We start from the raw sequence: 12,508 nt of genomic DNA, 5'->3' as shown, positions 1-12,508 counted from the left end.
GGGGGGGGGTTGGGGGCGCCAGAGGATCAAAGTAAGGTCAGGGGGGCGTTTGCTCAAAAAAGGTTGAGAACCACTGGCTTAGAGCCAGATGTACTATTGCGTTTGCGCCCACTTGAGGCATATTTTCTTTACAACGTGCGTATAAAAACATGGTGTGGTATGTGGCATACAAACAGGCCGCACTTGGTAAAACCGCAGACTGCCTGACGCAGGAGCTGAAAATGGCAAATTGTACTTTTACGTGTCATGCATATGCATTCAGAGGAAGGTGAAGGGAAAGTGGGAGTTTCATGTTAAAAGGTGGGAGGAGAAGCATAAAATCCGCCTAATTAGGTATTCCCCTGTATGTACGAAAACTGCCAATAAAAGCGCACGTCTGTTTTGTGGTGAAATATGTATGCCTTGTAAAAGCAGGTGCTAATCCAAATTGTGGTTAAATGTGTCATTAAGAGAAATGTTCAAAGACAACAGAATCGATATGCAGTGCACCAGTTGTACTATACTGTATTTTGTCCTATATCAAAAGCAACCTTAACTTTCGCTGGCCTTTCGAATGTCTTACTTTAACTTTCACGTTATCCACCATTTGGAGAATCACACCCATGTTCCACCTCCTCTTGAATTAAACACAATTGATATTTACCTTCCTCACACTTCTTACTTACTTACGTACTTTCTTACACTTTCTAACTTGAGAGGAGCCAAGTTTTAAATAGGAAAATTACCAGAAATTCTAGTCACTTTTAAAGGTAAACTATGCAGTATTGGCAATTTCCTTATACTGTTTTCTCAGTTTTTGCTTCTTTTTCGCTGGCTCTGTCATGTCTGAGAAACTCCATCGCTACCTTCTTCTAGCCGGTGCCTGGCGTGTATGTGTATTTGAATGCAGTAAAGCAATTCGTTACACTTGTTAAACTTCCTGACACTGAGGCCGTCGGCCCGCCGGCCCACAGTTGCAAGGGTGGTTTTTCCGCTCACAGGCGCTAGGGGGAAGCGAGACGGCCACCATTCACCCCGAGAAAAGTCATATAACCATTCCAATGACTGAAGCTGTTAAATTAAGGTAAATTAAGCTAAAAAACTAGCATATTAAGCTAAAAAACCTGCATAGTGTGCCTTTAAAGGTGCCATGTGTAAAAATGTAGGTCAAAATAAATGAGCTATACGCATCAAAAGGATGAGAAGAAATAAGGGCAATGATGTCATTAAAAAAAGGACAAGGTATAGTGCTGCAGAGATATCAACCTGAATTAGCATGCTAAATTACTAGCCACAGCCCGACAGGTCTCATAATACCAGTTTTGGCCATGGGAGGCGGTATGCAGGTAACATAACCGCCAGCCACTGCAAAACTGCAAAACACGAATAACTCGCACGGCTTGTGGGCGTACTTGAACCTGATGTCAATCGTGTGGAAAGTACAGCCCACTACTACATTTCAGTTTAGGGAAGAGAGCGGCAAGCAAATAGGCTACAAGAATGGCCGAAGCCCTTGGCCAGAGAACCTTACCACCACCACAACCACCCGCTGCAGGGAAAAAACCGCGCTCGGAATCACAAATAAAATCTGATAAAAAAAAGGAACAGGACCAACCAGAGTAAATATTACCAGAGACAACTAATGGACATGAAAGAAATGAGGTTCGACTCCGAACTTGCAACATTTCTTTTGGATTGGTAAGTAAAATGCTGTTAGTATTTCGCTAGAAGTTTGTTTGATATGTTTGTGTAGTTTTTTCGGGAAGTCATAACATGAAAATGTATCGAAGGCTGTTCGGTAACTTAACCCTTAGAACCCTAAGCTGTTTTTAGGGCATTTTCACTACCTTTATTCATAAGGATTTATTCTGGTCATTGTAAGTGCCACACACATATATTATATATAGTTTTTTTCAGGAGAGTTTAGGCTATTCATTTCATGTATTAATACTAGCATTGATTTTATTTTGATTTTTAAAGAATTAAAATATAAAAAGTGTATTATAAAAATTCTTATATTTCGACATGTATCTCACCACTGCAAGCTCACAGCTCTACATGCATTTCATGTGTGTGTAGGGCAGACTGTCCTGAATCGGGCAATATAATTGCCATGTTGGAAGGATACTCTGGGGCTGAGCAATTTACAGAAATATTTGCTGTGTGATTTACGGAAATAAATGCCATTTTTTATTTAGTGATGAAAAATGACCTTTCTGCGCTCCATATCTGTGACACGAACTGATCTGACCTGACTTGACCCAAGGTTGCGTGTTAGCCTGCGTGCCTGTGTGTATGCAGTCATAATAATTCTCAACTCTTTACTGCATTGCCATGAACAAAGTAAAGGCAAAAAAGGTGTTTATTTGTTGAACAAATTGGAATGCAATGTGAGCCTTGAATTGGATGCCATGCAGGAATTTGCTAGGATCTCAAAACCGGAATATGAACATGCTTTGCCATAGAGAAACACATGATAGCATTGGATTATAAACATGCTTTGCCACAAGAACAGACACAAACGTGGGGTAAGTCCAGCTATATGAAGTTATTATTTTGCTGTCACTTCGTCTGTTTTATAACCCAGAAGGATGTAATCAAATGATAGCTCTGAGTCTCCTCTTTCATCTGACATGCGTGGCATATCTATGCGATCACGGGTCCGCGAGTAATTAGGCTTATTCGATCTACGTAATAATCAGGTAATAACGTTCGCAGCGGCCATTTTGTTGATATAGAAAATGCATAGGTAGGTCTATTTAATGCAGCTGTCAATTGACAAGCGCGACAGCGCCGGTATGATCGGTGTAGGCTATTTATTTATTTGTACAAAATTTAACGTGATGGTAGGCCTATGTTGTGCAATAGGCCTAGGCTACAGGGCAGGCCGTTCTAACAACAGCAATACAGGCCGTTCTAACAGCAAATAGCTCTAGATTCACCCACTGTCAGAAACATAGCCTACCTGTCAACTTTTTCCCAGCTGTCTTCCTGTTTTAATATTTTCCCGTAAAATATCCCATATTTTATTACTTTCATAACATTAGCCCCATCGGACTTGGCCGTCTCTTTACTGTTGTCCTGTACCCCCTGCCCTTCCAGCGAAAATATGTTTTTAAAGCATCGTTTTGCTTGAGAGTGATCAGAACAGTGTGGGAGAGAGCACGATTTGATGCCAATCTCTAGCTTAGCTTCACACCTCGTTTAATTAGTGCAGCAGTTTTGTAGTAGTAGGCCTACGACTTCTTGCTCTCAGCAGAGGGATAGCAACAGAAGGACGAATGTTGAAATGCCCCTGTATTTTGGGTGAGTAACCCGGAAAATCTCCCTTATTTTCGTTGCTCAATGTTGACATGGTCAGAAAACGAGAAGAGAATGAGACTGAGAAGTAGCTGCTAGTCAGCGCAGGAGAGACTTGTGGCTACATAGGATAAATAGCCTAGGCTAAACTTACAGCCAACTCCTCACATCGCCATTATTATATTTGTATTATTAATACTATATTATATTGTCCTCTGTGGGCTTAAGTTAAATACGTTTTAGACAGCGCAGACAGCTGCCCCTATGCAATGCGGAGACATCAGCAGTAGCCTGATAGTCGCCTACCATAGATTACCTTTGGACGTAATTGCATTTGCATAGATAGCATTGCTAGGTAGGCAATGTTAGCCAACGTTTACAGTAGCCTAAAGGCTAATATATTTATTCATGATGCGCCCTTTTCAGCTTGTCTTAGTGGAACGGCAAGTGGCAGATAGTAGGAACAAACTCAGCGGAGAAAGATATCAGTAGATACTTCTGATTTGTATAGTGTTTTGTTCACTTGGATTTTGGAAATGTTACAGAGAATATGTTAGCCCTTTCTGCCAGACATGTAGTTGCATCATAGATCCTCCTGTAGAAGTTATCAGACAAAAACGATCACTGGCTAACCCACTTTAAACTAGGCCTACTTTAGCAAAGTCCTTGGCTGCAGGTTGTGAGCAACAGGCAAACGCAAGATACAATTGCAGTCCAATGAGATGCAACTTTATTCTCTGCGATCATGGCAATGTTAGACGATGTCGTTGGTGGAACAAATATAAGTTCGCCGACCTTGACTCAGGCGACTTGAACGCTTGTCCCCTTCAGCTGCGACGTGTGCCGATGTATGAACAAGACAGTTAGGCTATAAATAAATATCGGGGTAATTCAGTTGACAATAATCGATAATAAGCGATTGTCACATAGAATATAGCCTATAGAACTGGAATGTCATATCAACAATATGGCGGCGGCGGTGTTTGCGAATAAGCCCTATTCAAACGAGAGTAATGAGTGTGCAGCATTGGTTTGTGTACATGACGTTATTATTTTGCAGTCACTTCGTCTGGTTTTATAAGCCAGAAGGATCGATAAACATGGTACCAATGGATAGCCCTGTGCCCCCTCTTTCATCTGATATGCTTGCCATATCGATGCGATCACGGGTTCGCGAGTAATTCAAACTAGAGTAATGTGTGTGCAGGTGAATGCAGAGAAGTATAGACTGTAAATATGATGCAATTTGATTTAATTTCATGATTTTGTTTTATTTTCATACTTGATCGTACAGACAAGTGTGTAGTCTCGTTGGAAAGCCCCACTTCTGCTCTGTCGTGCAATAAAGGTTTCATCTCGCTGCGATGAACCGTTCCGGAGCAATGTAACAGAGAAGAAAGGGTGTGTTTTTTGACGCACTTTGCGTCAATTGGGTTCTAAGGCTTAAACGTGCTAATGTTAGCGATGGCTAACCATAGCTGTTAGCGTTCGATAGTTAGCTCTACCCAAAGATCCGATCCGGTTTTCACCTGTTATCTAACGTTACCAAGCTGATGCCAAAATGTAACATTAGCTAAGAAGCTTGAAATGTCTTCGATGATAATGAACCCCAAATGGACGCACGAAAACATTGCAAGGTGTAATGAGACCGAATGTTTTTGGTGACTAATGATAACTTACTTATGATAATTGCTAGAAGTGTTATTGCTAATGAAAATCAAACTTGATATATGCTGCTAAATTTTCATCATGCAGGCAGCAAACGTAACACTCTAAATAGACGTTGTCCCTAGTTTCACTTGTATATGAGCAGCTAAGAATACTTCATAATTTTTAACTCCACTACAACAGTTTTGACGATGTAAGGTAAAGTGATGGTGAAGTTATGCAGTGGCGATCGACTGGCCAGCTGATTTTGGGATCCGAGACTAGTTCCGGCATTAGGCATAACATTTGTACCTGCAGTGTTGAACTGTGTAACTTGTTTTTAGGTATGAAGGACCACTGTCCTCACTCTAACAAGCATCGGGTCAAGTGATTCTGATAAGTGAGTGTGCCTGACTTGTTTCAGGACCTACTTTGCCCATGTTTCCTCACAGGCATGTTTTACTGTGAACTAGATGTCATTATCATGTCTAGGACCTAATTGAAAAGTTCACATTTCTGCCACAGACTGTAATGTCACATTACCTTTTTTATTCTTGGGCCCACTCATTTTTTTGTGTTCAACCTGTTACAGAGACAAGCATGCCTCAGAAAAGGCCAGCAAGGGCTCGGCAGGTGTGGAAGAATTGGCCAGGCTTGAGTGCAGGTAGGTCATAATGTGCAGTGATTGCATATTCTTCCAAGAGCTTTTCAGTGTTACTTCTTTCTGATTTTGTGTTAATTTAATATTCTATCTTATATAATGCTGTTTGCAAGCCTTGGTGAAATGAGCATTGGTGAGGAGGAACATCTGGATGAAAAAGCCATCAATGACTTGAGGAATAGCACGTGAGTATTTTGATCAGCGGAGTTGATGTCACTGAAGAATTTGGCAAAGAATTGCGGCGGTCAGTGTCCATAGTAGCAGTTTAATTGTACCCTTGCGCCTTATAATGTTGTCATTGTTGTGCATTGCTATTAATTACGGTTTTAATCCTTATACCCAGGCAGCCCAGGTAAAAGAACTGTCTGTCTTGCTCCTTTGGCTGAAAGATATCATAAATCACTTCTGGTGGTGCTGCAAAACAGCCGACTCCTATGAAGAGTTCCTGGTAAGTTTTGTGTAGTTTCTCCCTTTAATTTCCCAAATCTTATTGTAAATTAACCTTATAAATAAGCCATCCCAATTGTGAACTGCCCACTGATAATTGTTGTTTCTTTTTATGTTGTGTATTGTAGACACTTTGGGCAGGCCTTTTACATCATGTCTGCAACGAGCATGAGTTGGCTATGGGCAGCTATAAACATGGGCAGCTGGCAGACTCGGAGAAGCAATGGATTCAAAGAGACTCTAAAGCACACAAGGCTCTTGTGGAGATAATCCTCAAGAAACGATGGTTGAAGGATGTGCACAAATACCTGCGCTTTCGGTATGTGTGGGAATTGGGGTGAAAGTGTTCATTTGACCAACAACTGCTCAGTTCTGCTTAGCTGTCTTAATTTGTTCTGTTTTAATTCTATTACAGATCAACGGCAGACCTCAAATCCTTTCAAGCCTCCGACAAAGAGAAGGATTGGGACCAATGGGACACCCACCAACAATCACACACATTAGTACATTTTAATTTGTAGTTTTAATTTGTAGTATTTAATTTGAATTCCTGTAATGTTTTTACAGGGTGACTACAATGTGTGAGTGTTTGCATGTTTTGTAAATAAAATATCTGAACTAACCTATTATCACTACCATTTCATGCTTTACCACAGTTCTTTCAGTCTACACAGACTGAAACCCTGCAACATATTGTTTGTCCTGATTGTTATTAGAGAGTAATTTGTTCCAGACTGGCAAAAATTATTCTACTGCTTTCTTTCTTGTACATTAAAAAGTAAGAGCTGGCCCCAGGGTTTGATTGTCAACGACGGACAGAAAGGTTTATTAAATACAGATTATCAAAGCAAAGTAATGTAACAACACAATTTACAGTAAACTTTCTGAAAGTGAAATAGTTATGTAAACTTAACGTTAAGAACAAAAAGGTAAACTAAAAGCCAGGAAAAAACCTGTGTATTGGCCCTGAGGATCCGGAAATGTGTCCCTAATTTTACAGACACAACAACTCGGGATTACCAGTCTGTTCCCAGCTCCCAGGGACCCATGCTGCCAGTAAATGTAATGTCTACAGGCGGCATAGCGAAACTCTCGGCTCTCTGCCCCTGGTGCTCTGGCACGGCCGAGCGCTGTAACGTCTTCCCTATACTGGCGGTGAATGCGCAGGAAGCCTCCATCCAGGCAGTAATCCCTAAAGCAGGGGTCTCAAACACCCGGCCCGCGGGCCAAATCCGGCCCGCGTCCGGCCCAATTCCGGTCCGCGACGTATGTCAAAATAATAATGTAATCCGGCCCTTGAGACTATTTTTAATTGCGACAAACAACGATACTGATTAAAATAGACGATAGTTCCAAGTACGGTGACAAATCTCATTTGTACTCTGCTCCACTATGTGCTAGACATCCAGAGCTTCATTCAAACCCAAAATCGCTGCGCAAAGTTTTCAGGAAATACTTGTAGGCTACACACGAGAAACACAAAGACGTGCATTTGTAATGACGCGGAAGCGATGCAGGCCATAGTGTTGCAGAAATTGAAGCAGAAATTAAGCAGAAATAGGCCTACACCAAATGTTGAAAAACGTTTACGTGTGATGAAGTCTTAGGTAAGCTATGTTATTCACCTATTCTAAATCTGAAGAAGAATATCCTTTTGGAGATTATGATCCATCGTCTATTGAATGGAGGTGCGTCTGCGTGTAGCCTATACGACGGTGTCCACTAAGCATACCATGCTTATTTCGACCCTCTGCCCAACATAGCTTGGAGGTTGCAGTGGTAATCGTGATGATAGTGTCTGTAATAGACGTGGTAGGCTACAGACAGCAGGGCTAGTAGAAATAGGGCTCTAAACTACAAAGTCACCCGCAATATGATGCGAACTTCTGGGTACTCAGATTACCCGCGATAGGAACTGATTTGACCAGAATACTTTATTGTAGGCCTTGTGGTTTAGAAACCATATACATCTTAGGTGTTGGTATACATCTTAGATTTTGTTATGTGGGTAATATGAAAAAAGGAAAGTAAACCTGCTCAAATATGTTCATCCAGTATACTGAAAGGTGCATAATTTGAGGTGCTTGCCATCCAGTGGCAAATTAGATGGGTACATTTACAGTAGGACTTTATCTCTGACCACTTTCAAGCCATGGCCTTTTGAAATTTTGATATATAAATCCAATGGTGTTGCTTTCTTATAGTTTGCCAGGTTTAAAAATGTTAAAATATTTTTATTTATAAGCTAAGGTTGCTAGCACAGGTGTCTAAAACTAGATAAAAACACTTGCACTTTCTGTTTGCAGTTTTGTGTGGTATTTGAAAAAAAGAACATTGCATTTTCAGAAATAGCCGGCCCTCCAATCAGATGACGTTGGCAGAATTGGCCCCCAGCTCATTTGAGTTTGAGACCCCTGCCCTAAAGTGTGTGTGCAGTTGTTTGGTGTCTGGCGGCAGCATTTTCTCTCCCTGTCGGTGGGCATGTCCCTGCAGTTATGACAGGTGCACCATGGCAGACCAGCTGATGGAGGGGGAGGGGGGGCATTATTCTGGCGTAATGCCAGGACATCAAACACCAAGCCTGGTTGCCACTGTAGAATGTCATTTGTGAAGGACCTCAGATCCTCAAAGCTCAAATCTTGCAGGAGGTTCTGCGAGGCCATAAAGTGTAGGTTAATCATGTGCAAATCATCACTGCATAATGTGGAAAATGTACTACTCATAACATTCAATGGTTATCTCCTCAAATAGGCTAACTGTCTAGGATGTCATGTGTGGCCAGTGAAATCCACTTGAAATACTACAAACTGGGTGGACATAAATAACGTTTAGCTTCAGACACCACGTCCAAGTAGCCTAACCTGAGTCGCGGACATTCTTTCACGGCGACGCTCCTCCACTCTTCTATCCTCTTCAGCCCTGGCTGCTGCTGCCCTATTTGCTCGTGTGCCCCTGCCTCTTCCTCTAGAATCTCCCCTTTTCTTTCTTGTCTGACTAGGCTGTGACTGGCTGGGCACTGGGGTGTAATCTTCATCATCAGTCTGCCATAACAGATAAAAACGACCTGATGGTTACAGTCGGAATCTCGAAGTAAACATGAGGAAGACATGCACCATTTCACACTATATTTACAGTTTAAAACCGCTCTGAGCCAAGATTAGCTAGATTTATTCACGCAAATATTGGTTCAACATAGCGCTTGACATTGGCTAACGTTACGTTGACGCTAGCTTGGTCAACATCAGCGAATGCTGTGTGTCAAATTAATGTAATTCAAACTAACAATAAAAACGTAATATGAACATATTCACTGGCAAAGGTGAAGGGGAGTAGCTTGAAGATGTCATATCAACGACAACCGTTCCTCTGGAGTCAAAACGTTAGTTAAGTAGGCCTACTCAGTGCAGTTGGCTCGGCTATATGGCTCTACCGCTCTGGGGTCATTGTGAAGGTAGGGGCGGAGCATAGACGAACAGGCTTGGATCGGAGGAGGGATTATCATCATCATGGGGTCTAGGGTGGACCAACTCACTTTCTGGAGTAATACTGCCCCCATCTTTTATGGAGTGTGGAGTATGAATTGATTTTTTGGCGGACATTTCACATGGCATCTTTAAATGAGATGCTAGCAGGCGAGATGCTAATGATCTAATCCGATTCAATGATCTATGCTAGGCTGGAGCTAAAAGTGGTATCGCCAGACTCAGAGAACGGCTGGATGAACTGGAGAAAGGTAAAAATCAATTGTTTAACTCAAGGGGAGGAGGTGTAAAAAATGAGTATAATATCCCTTTAGATAGATAGATAGATAGATAGATAGATACTTTATTGATCCCCAGCGGAAATTCAAGAAATTAAAAAGAAGAATTTAAACTTTCCTACATCTTCCATTAGCCTCGTGAGACCATCCTGATCTCGCGAGCTTCAGGGTTTCACTCGCAGATCAGTCTGGATACTTTCCGTTAAAGAGAATTTGGAGCAGTTCACCAAACGAACGTCCAATCAGCGTTGGCTTTGAGGCGGGTTGAGGTGTGACGCAACGAACAACATGACGGCATCCACAGAGATGAGCATAGCTATCGCGCAAGTTTTATTCAAATTAGAAAGTATTCCTGGGTAAACTGTGAAGCTTTGAGTCTCAGCCATGCAGCTGGGAGGAATGAACGACACAGACATCCTCCACGGCTGATTCCAGTTCACAATGAAGGAATATACTTTCTTCAGAAGTGTAGGGCCTACCGTGAAAACTTGATGGGAATTGTCGTTGATTAGGTTCATGTCACATACAAATGGTAAGTTAAAACATCTTAACGTTAGTCACGTTACCTAACTTAATTGTATGTTAAACGAAGGCATTAGAAGAACACTTTGTTCATCTAATTGGTTGATTTGGCCCGTCGATAACCAACAACGGTAGTGATAGACAGATGGTTTATCCAATCAGCTAACCAGTATTTCCGCCCCTTCCCAAAAGTTCTTCAATGAAAAGTTCCCAGATGGATATGCGGAGCAAATCCATCTGGCGGGGTCAGGTTAATCTTCCATAGCCTACGTGCACAATAAAGTAGTTTGAGTAGAACTACTGATCTTCTAGCCTGGATGCCAGCCGAACTTTAACCCTGCCCACAGCGTTTGAGGTCGGGAAGTTCGATCTGGACTTGTTCCGTTGTGGAGCAACTATGCCCCAACCAGAGCTGCACGCACACACACACACACACACACACACACACACACACACACACACTGCCCCAACTAGAGCTGTTTGGACCAGAAGAACACCTGAAGGGTTTTGCTCAGAGCTGAAAATACAACCGATGTAGGGCAGATGTAGGCAACTGGTGACAACATATCAGCTTTCTAGAACGATGTCATGGTAAGTGACATTTAATTAAAAAGTGTTTCCTTCTTCCCGGTTCTTCCTAGCAAAACGCTGTTGCTAAAAGGTAGACATTTAGATTTCGCTATCACGTCTGTTGTACAAGATATTGACAGCGCAATAACCAGAAAAGAATGTTAAGGCATTTGTGGAGAAGAGCCCCTGTATCGGCTGAAACATGCAACATAATCACATCCCAATGGAGCCGTATCAGACTAGAGTTGAGTAATATAATAATATATATATATATATATATTATTATTATCAGTGTTGGGAGGGTTACTTTCAAAACGTATTCCGTTACAGAATACAGAATACATGCCCAAAAATGTAATCTGTAACGTATTCCGTTACGTTACTCAATCTGAGTAACGTATTCTGAATACTTAGATTACTTCCGCATTGAATTGGATTTTATAAGTGTAGGAATGCGGCCATCAAATCCTGCTTAGGCCTAGCCTACTAAACAGGCCTATTCTGGTGTGTTCTTCTGTTCCAAATGGCTGAAGTGTTAGGCCCACATAGGAGAATGTAAAGTCAACTAAGCTACCTGATACAACTTTAAAATAGCAAGGTGACCACTAAAACTACTGTACAGCAGGCGACTAGGCTAATTAAAACAAACTAAATAAATAGGCTACTTTAAGGGCGTAGCCAGAAAATATATTAGTGCCTGTGAGATTTTTCGGTGGCATCAACCCAGTACAAGTGAGGGGCGCATATGACAGGTGGAACGCAAATGACCTGTAAATGTAAACACTATCTAGGCTACTGTATATCAGTGCTCTCAAAATGAACGTGATTGCGTAATAACAATCAAAAAACGCACGTTAAAATATGCTAGCCTACTCGCAAGAATAATTCTTCAGAGGCTCCACCATATAATTCATTTTAAAACGTAGGCTAGATCTAATTAGAAAAAAAAAATCCATAAAGCTATTTTAAGTTAGAATAAAAACCTTAGAATGCAGTGCCTATTTTAGAGATTGGTTTAATTGTAGGCCTAGGTCTAAATCAACACGTGAACTATAGGCTCTGTTTATTGATTAGCAAACTGTGTAACCGATTGGCCGAAGTAGCCTGAGCTATTAATACTTGGGAAAATATCCTTTGAACAGACATCAGGAACCGCGATCAGTGAGGAACAGGAGTTACCTCCACTTACTTTACTCCTAATTTGCTGTGCAAACAGTCATTTCAGGGTCTCCGATGACGCGTCCATAATGCGCGCTGGCTGCGTTTTGAGGCTAGTGCAAGACGGCGGGGCTTGGATTTAAACATGGAAATCATAGATTGCTTTTAGGAGCTTCTGAGTTGCCTTTATTTATTTAGAGAGTGAATAAACTTATGAAACAGAGAAGTATCGTCATGTAATCCATTGGTTTCAACAATGTAACTGTATTCTAAATACCAACTATTTAACTTGTAACTGTATCGGAATACAGTTACTCATAATTTGTATTCTGAATACGTAACGCCGGTACATGTATTCCGTTACTCCCCAACACTGATTATTATTATTATTATTATATTATTAGAGTTGAGTAGCGCTACGTCAGGCTACTGCTCTTCATTATCTCCCTGCTTGCTGACATCAT

At 41.4% G+C, this 12,508-nt stretch overlaps 1 long non-coding RNA gene across 1 annotated transcript; it reads left to right on the top strand.

Annotated features, from left to right (window-relative positions):
- The first annotated feature begins 1,503 nt into the window (after positions 1 to 1,503).
- Positions 1,504 to 6,530, top strand: LOC143141771 (uncharacterized). The gene is made up of 6 exons (XR_012990797.1): positions 1,504 to 1,677; positions 5,519 to 5,590; positions 5,701 to 5,772; positions 5,931 to 6,035; positions 6,163 to 6,353; positions 6,450 to 6,530. It is a non-coding gene; the product is annotated as an uncharacterized LOC143141771 (long non-coding RNA).
- Positions 6,531 to 12,508: the final 5,978 nt, after the last annotated feature.

Source organism: Alosa pseudoharengus, unplaced genomic scaffold, assembly GCF_046254945.1.
Source record: "Alosa pseudoharengus isolate Yale_2024_CS ecotype anadromous, Long Island Sound unplaced genomic scaffold, YU_APseudo_1.1 YU_APseudo_1.1_scf_24, whole genome shotgun sequence".
In the NCBI taxonomy this organism is placed as follows: Eukaryota; Metazoa; Chordata; class Actinopteri; order Clupeiformes; family Clupeidae; genus Alosa; species Alosa pseudoharengus.
The sequence above is the reverse complement of the archived record's forward strand: the minus strand, read 5'-3'. Positions and strand labels throughout refer to the sequence as shown.